This window comes from Salvia splendens, unplaced genomic scaffold (assembly GCF_004379255.2).
Source record: "Salvia splendens isolate huo1 unplaced genomic scaffold, SspV2 ctg520, whole genome shotgun sequence".
NCBI lineage: Eukaryota > Viridiplantae > Streptophyta > Magnoliopsida > Lamiales > Lamiaceae > Salvia > Salvia splendens.
The window spans coordinates 1-7789 of record NW_024599176.1 but is presented as its reverse complement, the minus strand read 5'-3'; the positions used below and the strand labels follow the sequence as shown (position 1 = coordinate 7789).

At 33.5% G+C, this 7789-nt stretch overlaps 1 pseudogene; it reads right to left on the bottom strand.

The window, feature by feature from the left end:
• Window positions 1-1937: 1937 nt before the first annotated feature.
• LOC121790454 lies at window positions 1938-5207 on the bottom strand (annotated as a pseudogene).
• Between the last annotated feature and the right edge of the window lie 2582 nt (window positions 5208-7789).

Genomic DNA, 7789 nt, shown 5'->3' with positions numbered 1-7789 from the left:
GTAAAATTATGTACACAAAACAACATGTTTTGGCAAATCACAACCTAACCAATAATTGATTATCTTAATTACTCACATCTTATTGTTGAATAGAACCAAGGCTGTCAATTTTTGGCACGACACGAACCCGCACGAAATTGATGGGTACTCCCTCTGTCCGCGAATAGGAGTCCTGTTTTTTCATTTTAGTCCGTTCGTGAATAGGAGTCCCGGTTCACTTTTACCATAAATGGTCATAGGGTCCCGCCTTCCACTAACTCATTCACCCACATTTTATTTAACACTAATATATACAAGTGGGACCCCTATTCCACTAACTTTTTTCCACTCACTTTTCTTAACATTTCTTAAAACTCGTGTCGCTCATAAATGAGACTCTTAATGGCGGACGGAGGGAGTATGTGTCAAAGCTTATTGAGTTCGTGTCCTTATCGTGTCGACACGATAACGACACGAAAACTTCATGTCATGTTCGTGTTACACGTTAAGAAATAATATTAATATATTATAATATTATTATTATTTTTATTTATTTTAAAATTTTAAAATTAAAATTTAAAATTAGAAATAATAGTAATATATTATAATATTATTATTTATAGTGTCGTTATTGTGTCGTGTCATATATGTGTTGTTATCGTGTCGTGTTGACCCGAAGTGGTTCATGTCGTTAATAGGTTCATGTCGTGTTTGTGTTTGAGGGTAGCGGGTCGTGTTTGTGTTTGGAGTTTTCTTAACAAGTCGTGTTCGTGTTTGTTGTTATCGTGGCATGTCGTTATCATGTTGACACGATAACGACACAGAATGCACGTGTCATTGTGTAACTCAAATTTAAACTGTTTCATTAAGTTGGATAGTCTCATAATTTTTCATTCTGAAGTCACAATTTCAGTTGGTGTTTCTAATAACTACTCCATATCCTTACAAAACGGCAATTACTTACAAATGTATTAGTACACTTTTTACGATTTCAGTTGGTCCAGTAAGTTTGTTATGATTCAATTATATATTTAGATAAAGTGATAATAGTTGGTAAAATGTGAGTTCCGCTTTTCATACAATAGTATTAATTTTATAATGGAATATGAGTCAAATGATTTAGTAGAATGTTTGGTATATTTATTAAAAATAAAAATAATTGGATGGATATTTAAATCGCATACGTCAATTAAAATAAAATGAGATTTTATTTCGCATGAAAAGAATATTGGGGATAGACATGCACACATTTTCGATTTGAATCATTTGATTTACAATTAATTCGGAGATTGATTTCTTAAGACTTGATGTCAAAACAAATTTTTTTTTTCTTCCCTGGAATCTTCCTTATGGATATTTCATCTCATTTTCCCTTAATTAATCCAAAGATTTTATTATGAAAAGAATTAACTTATCTGGGTTCAACAATTTAATTTTAAACTAGGCCAAGAAATTATTCTGGGCTACTGATTTAAAAGCCCAAAAATTAAATTCGGAATTGGGCTACAAATTCTTTAAACGTACCCAACTATTTACTCCTATTTTCAATTTTGGGACATGATTGTTCAGCCATACACACTTAATCCATAGTATAAACTTTTATCAGATTTCGAAAACACAGTTTATACAAGGAGGCATTGCAATAATTATGTTGAGCATTCTCAAGTTTATACCCAAAATCGAAAAAATCAATTACTTGCAATCTCATTTCTTTACATCCCAATCACAGCAAGTTTTTTTTTTAAATAATCTCTCCTCCTGAGGTAAGTATCATATTTAATAATGACACGAGATTTTATAAGAGGTAAATATAGAGAAATATATTTATATATTAATGTGAAAGAGAATTGTTTCTAAAAACAAATATGACATTTTTTTAGATAAACTAAAAAAGAATGTATAACATCGTGAAGGAGAAAGTAACAATTAACAAAAAAAAACTAGAAGTCCGTCAACGGTCAAGAATGGGAGATGATCCGAGCATAAAGGAGCTCGTTCCACGTGTCCGGCAATCCGGGCAGGCACCAGTGTATGCAGTCTACGAACTTCGCCGGATTCGCCTTCTGCTCGGCTGTCAAAATCTTACCATGTCGGGTCATGTGCAGCGATGTGTGCGCGTCCTTCCGGTACTTTGATAGTCGGGTGATGTTAAGGAAACTCACAGGCACTCTCATCGCACCCGTCACATCCGCCACCGCGGCAAACAGACTCTGGTACACACCCATGTCCAGTGCCGCCGCGGTGTCGACAAGTGGCGCCGTTTCTTTTGCGCATTTCACACCCTCCGTGCTGCCCCAATCCGTGCCCCTATTATAATTAATTAGTTAATTACATCATATTATGTTAGATGGAATAATTATAGTATAAATTAATTACTTGGTCTGAGAAGGCGACATGCTCATGAAGAAAACTCTGGTGCGGTTTGGATCTACATTTTGGTCACCCATTGTGACCACGTGTCGAGCATGCTTCTGTAGGCGGCCGGTCTTTCAACTTGGTCATATTCGGTAGAGTACTGGGCGAACGATCCTCGCCTGTTTCGAGGGTGAGGCAGAAGATTAGTTTTTTTTATGACAAAAAAATACTTAACAAATAAATACTCTACCGGTCCTATAAAAATCGACACTATTTCCATTTTCGTACCTCCCATAAAAATAGTCCAGCTTCTATTTTTGGCCACATTTTCCTCTCTCATAAGATGTACCACATTTTCCACTAATTATACTCTGCTAACTTCATCTATCTATTTATCTTCTGCTTTACTAATTGAGCATTGAAATCATGTCATTAAAGAAGTGTAATTTTATGTGACAGGAGTGAGAATAAAGTTATATATTACTATGGCTGAGGGTGCTTCAGCAGACCTCACACTACACTTGTCCACCCGTGCTTGTTCCATCGTTATAGATATAATTGAAGGGTTAATTGCTTATAAAATCATGAACTTTGATGAAATTCTGGTTTATCCCACACCATTTAAAATTTGAAGAACAAATCATGAAGTTTCAAAATTTCTCAATATCCCATTTGACCAAATTTGTGCTATTATTTTTTAGTTTTTTAAGCCCAAAATGACTTCGTTTTAGTCATCCATGTTTTCACATCATTACACATTTACCTCACTTTTAATTGATAACCCAAAACTCTAACCAATTTAGCATCGATTTTTTACATTAAAAAATGATATCATGAGGCAATTAATAAAATTTGAAACTTCGGGATTTATCATTCAAATTGACATGTGCGGGACGAACCAAAATTCAATCAAACTTCATTGTTTTATTTAATTAGTTATTGTGAGAATATAACTTACAGAATTTTCATGGTGGGTGTGTTCATCCACCAAATGTAAGTGTTGAAGATGAGGTAATCCACATTTTTCCAATTGTTACCATGTTTTTGGATTGATTTAGGCATGATGATGCGATCCAAAACGCTGTACGAATCAGGATCATCTGAATTCGACTCTACCAAGAATGGGGCCAGTAGAATTCCATCGTGGCATTATAATCCTGCATTACCGAAATAAAAAATATATAAAACAAACAATGAATTATTATGTTTAGATTAGGGTGGGTAGGTACGGTAATTACCGAAACGATCATACCCTATACTTACCGTAAATTCGGTATGCGAAAAATTCATACATTTACCTTACCAAAATTTTTGTATACCGAACTTCGGTAATCCTTATTTTTAGTATGAGAATTTTCATACCGATGTCGTACCTCATTTTCGGTATGCCGTACAAATGTTCGGTATACTCTAATTTTTGCGGTATACCTTGCTTTCAACATCAATGAAAATTGAATATTTGAGTTTTAGAATACTATTTATATTTGATAATTTAAATAATTTATTAAATACTATATTTTTATTCATATTATATTTATATTTCACAATAGATTTTATAATTTAAAAATAATAAAATCAATTTATATATAATTATATTTATATTTTACGGTATATACCTTAAATTACGGTATATACCGAATTTCGGTGTGCCGCGGTATACCTCGGTATATAAAAATTCATACCTTTACCTTACTACCGAAATATTTCGGTAAGGTATCATACCATACCGAAAATCATGGTATACCAAAATTTGGTATTTTTTCGGTACGATAAGGCCGGTATTTTCGGTATTTTTCCCCAGCCCTAGTTTAGATATTAATCCAGACAGAAAACATTACTTGAATAGCAATAATTATATTTTGAAAGACTAAATAATTACAGCAATAATTAGGTTAATAATATTTATCCTGATTAATTATATACTAGAATTTTGATCAAAATAGAACTAATTTTTAATGCAGAACTGCAGAACCAATGTTCATTATTATCACACGTATATAGGTCATTCTGTTGATCGTTTTAGTTAGTGAAACCGATCAATTCAAAGTTCGAGAAGAAATCGATGAAGGTAGTGAAAGTCGAGATAGATTTGATCATTAAATCTAAAAAATTAATAACCTCGATTTGAAAAATGGACAAAGAACCAGTCTTGTTCAAGCTTTTCCTAGCTGGAGGGACAATAGATTGCACCAAACAAATCATGGATTCCCACTGATTTCGATTCAACGAGTCCCCAGACAAAATCATCCTCTTATTCCTCAGCTTCTCACCAACAATCTTGGTTTAAACCTAAACCAAATTCCACAATCAATCATTAATAGCTTGCCGTTTTGTGGCTCTAGCATTTGTTTTTTCTTCATAAAAAATAGTATTTCAAGAAATTATTTTCCAGTAAATAGAACTTTCAATACTTTTTATTTATTCCCTAAAAAAAATAGTATATTCAGAAAATATTTTTCAGTAAATACACGAACATTCAACATTTTCTGATTTTTTTCTCTGAACTTTTATTTTTGAATCTTACTTAGGCAGTGAGAAATCTCTCGGCTGCCATCTCCAGTTCTGGTAAAGCGAATCTCTCCTTCCATTTCGCAGGCACGTGACCTGCGACGACAAGAACGGCATTCATCCTCTCTGTAGAGAGGGTGGGTGACGTTATCAAACACCCATTTCCCAGTGAACAAATCGCAGTCTTTGTCATTAGGGTTTTCATCTATTTTGATTTCTTGGATTTCTAGGGTTTTGTAGAGAGATAGGGAATTCGCGATGGAGTCGTTGCGGATGAAGCAGGCGAGGGCGGAGACGGCGGCGAGGGCGATGAATATCGGGAGGATGTTAATGCCGTTAATAAAATGATGTAGCCGTGATTTCATATTAACCGGCGATGTTAGTACTAAGTGAAGGCAGTATAAAAGGTTTTTGTATTTTTCTCTATAGTCTCACCATTTTTTCTTAATGATTATTGAAATGATTGTCTATTAATTAGAATAAGTAAAATCATTAAATAACTTATGTATACATACTCCCTCCGTTCAGCAGTAGTGGAAGCGTTTCTTTTCGGCGCACAATTTAAAAAAAAATTGTGTTAAATGATTTAAGTAAAGAAAATAAGGTAGGAAAATGAAAAAGGTAGAGAGATAAAGAAAGAATAAAGTAAAAGAGAATAAAGTAGTGAAAGAATGTGTTGATTTTTACTAAAAAGGAAAATGACTTACTACTATGGAACATACTAAAATGCAAAATAATTCCTACTATAAAACAGATGGAATATAAATAGTGCCAAAAAAATTATCTATAGGACGTACACCTTTTTCTCAATAGTCTAACCATTTTTTTCTCAATGATTATTGAAACGGTTATTCTATAATTAGAATAAGTGAAATTATTAATTACCTACCATTTTGGACCAATTTAATCTTGGTGGCTGCCATGTTTGTTACGATGCCAAAGAGAATGCACCAAAATATATAATGTAACCGTCGATTGTGGTGTGGGAAAATCGTTAAATTATCTCAATTTTGCATCCAATTCAAATACGTGACTAAAAATGACGTAACCGCCGTGGTGTGGGAAAATAATTAAAATTACCTTCACTTTGGACCAATAAACATTTTGGAAAATGTTTGAATTTTATACCATGTAATAAACATTGTATAATTTGTTGATACACATTACACACAATGCATATTATTATGTCGGCAATGCTAAGTCACCCAATAAGATATTTTTAGGTTATAAATATATTTTCCTAACAATTGATTTGTTCGTTGCACCATTTAACATTAGCGCCATTACAAATAGAGAATTAATGGATACAATTCGAATTCATGGCTATAAATTAATAAATATATGTCATATGCTAGTTCGTAACTCACTTAGTTATTCACTGCCTTCTCCAATTGCATCACTAAATTTTCTGAATTTAGTTTGTTATTGTGCGGTTCTTGCTCTTTACAGATAGCACTTTTTTATATTCAAATAATTTGCGTACTTTTTTGTGTGATTATTATGTTACTAATATTTGTTGTTTGTGTTCTTACCAGTGGAAGAAAGTTGAACGATGAATTCACCTTCCAAAATGATTTACAACCTTTCATACCTTCATCTTCGGTGTGTTCGAATTTATGAAATTACCTTACCTAGAAACAAATCAAACGTCGTTAGCACGAGCATGACGCCCCCACCAAGATGCCTCTGTTTCGGGCTGTTCTTGGTTGTGATCTCTTCGTATATGAATATTTTGGATTACTTGTTCATTGTTTTCGATGTTGATTATCATCAAAAGACACTATTCACACACGAATGCAACCTTATGTGATTAACTAGAACTTGAGAAAAACTCTGTGATTTATCTTTTATCTATTTCCATAATATTTTTTCTCATATTAAATTAAATGACTCTTTTTATTAAAAGAAACAACAAAGAGGTTATTAATCAATTGAATATTTTTAAAAACAACCAGCCCGTCTAGCTCAGTTGGTAGAGCGCAAGGCTCTTACCTTGTGGTCGTGGGTTCGAGCCCCACGGTGGGCGATTTGTTTTTTTGCATTTAAAAGGATTATGGTCGTGGGTTCGAGCCCCACGGTGGGCGATTTGTTTTTTGCATTTAAAAGGATAGAATATTTTATGCAGTAGAAATTAATATGTGCCATTAATATAAAATATATTACTAAAAACTTCTAGTCCTACACCCCTTTTCATGTTTAAAATATTAAATTGTGGCACTTCCAAAATATTAATTCAATTACGTATTTATTAACTTTTGTCCAATTCAAAAACGAACAATGTATATAGTCTAACTCTAATCCTAACCAAAGGAGTCAAATGAATTTGTATCCATCTTCACTTGGGCCAACATGACTAGTGTGATAAATCGAATTGAGACGAGTCGGTAATATTTGACAACTCTAGTTGTATTGACCCAACACGAACGGATCAAAAGTTCGCCGGTGTATATACATCGAAACAAAGTTCGTTAGTGGCAATGGCCTGATTTGAGACTTCATAATCAAAGCATTGTGAAACTAGGGTTTGGTAAGCAGACCGAGCCAACTGCTTCACTTGGGCCAACATTACTAGTGTGGCATATTTGACAACTCTAGTTGTATTAACCTAATACGAACGGATCAAAATTTCGTTCGTGTCATGAATATATATACACATCGAAACAAAAGTTCAGTGGCAGTGACATGGTTTCAACCTTCATAATCAAAGCATTGTGAAACAGAGGGTAAGCAGACTGGGACCCGCCAAACGAACGTTCACACGACTATATAGTTTCAACAACTGGTCAATTTAACCAATGAAGCGCAATATTCCTCACGTGACTCAGTCCCACAAAGTTTGAAAAAAAGTGAAACATAAAATGTCACGAAATTTCAACTTTCTCTCAATTGTATCATTCACGTACAAAATGACATCTTTGGTAAATAATTACAATATTGTTGTTTAATT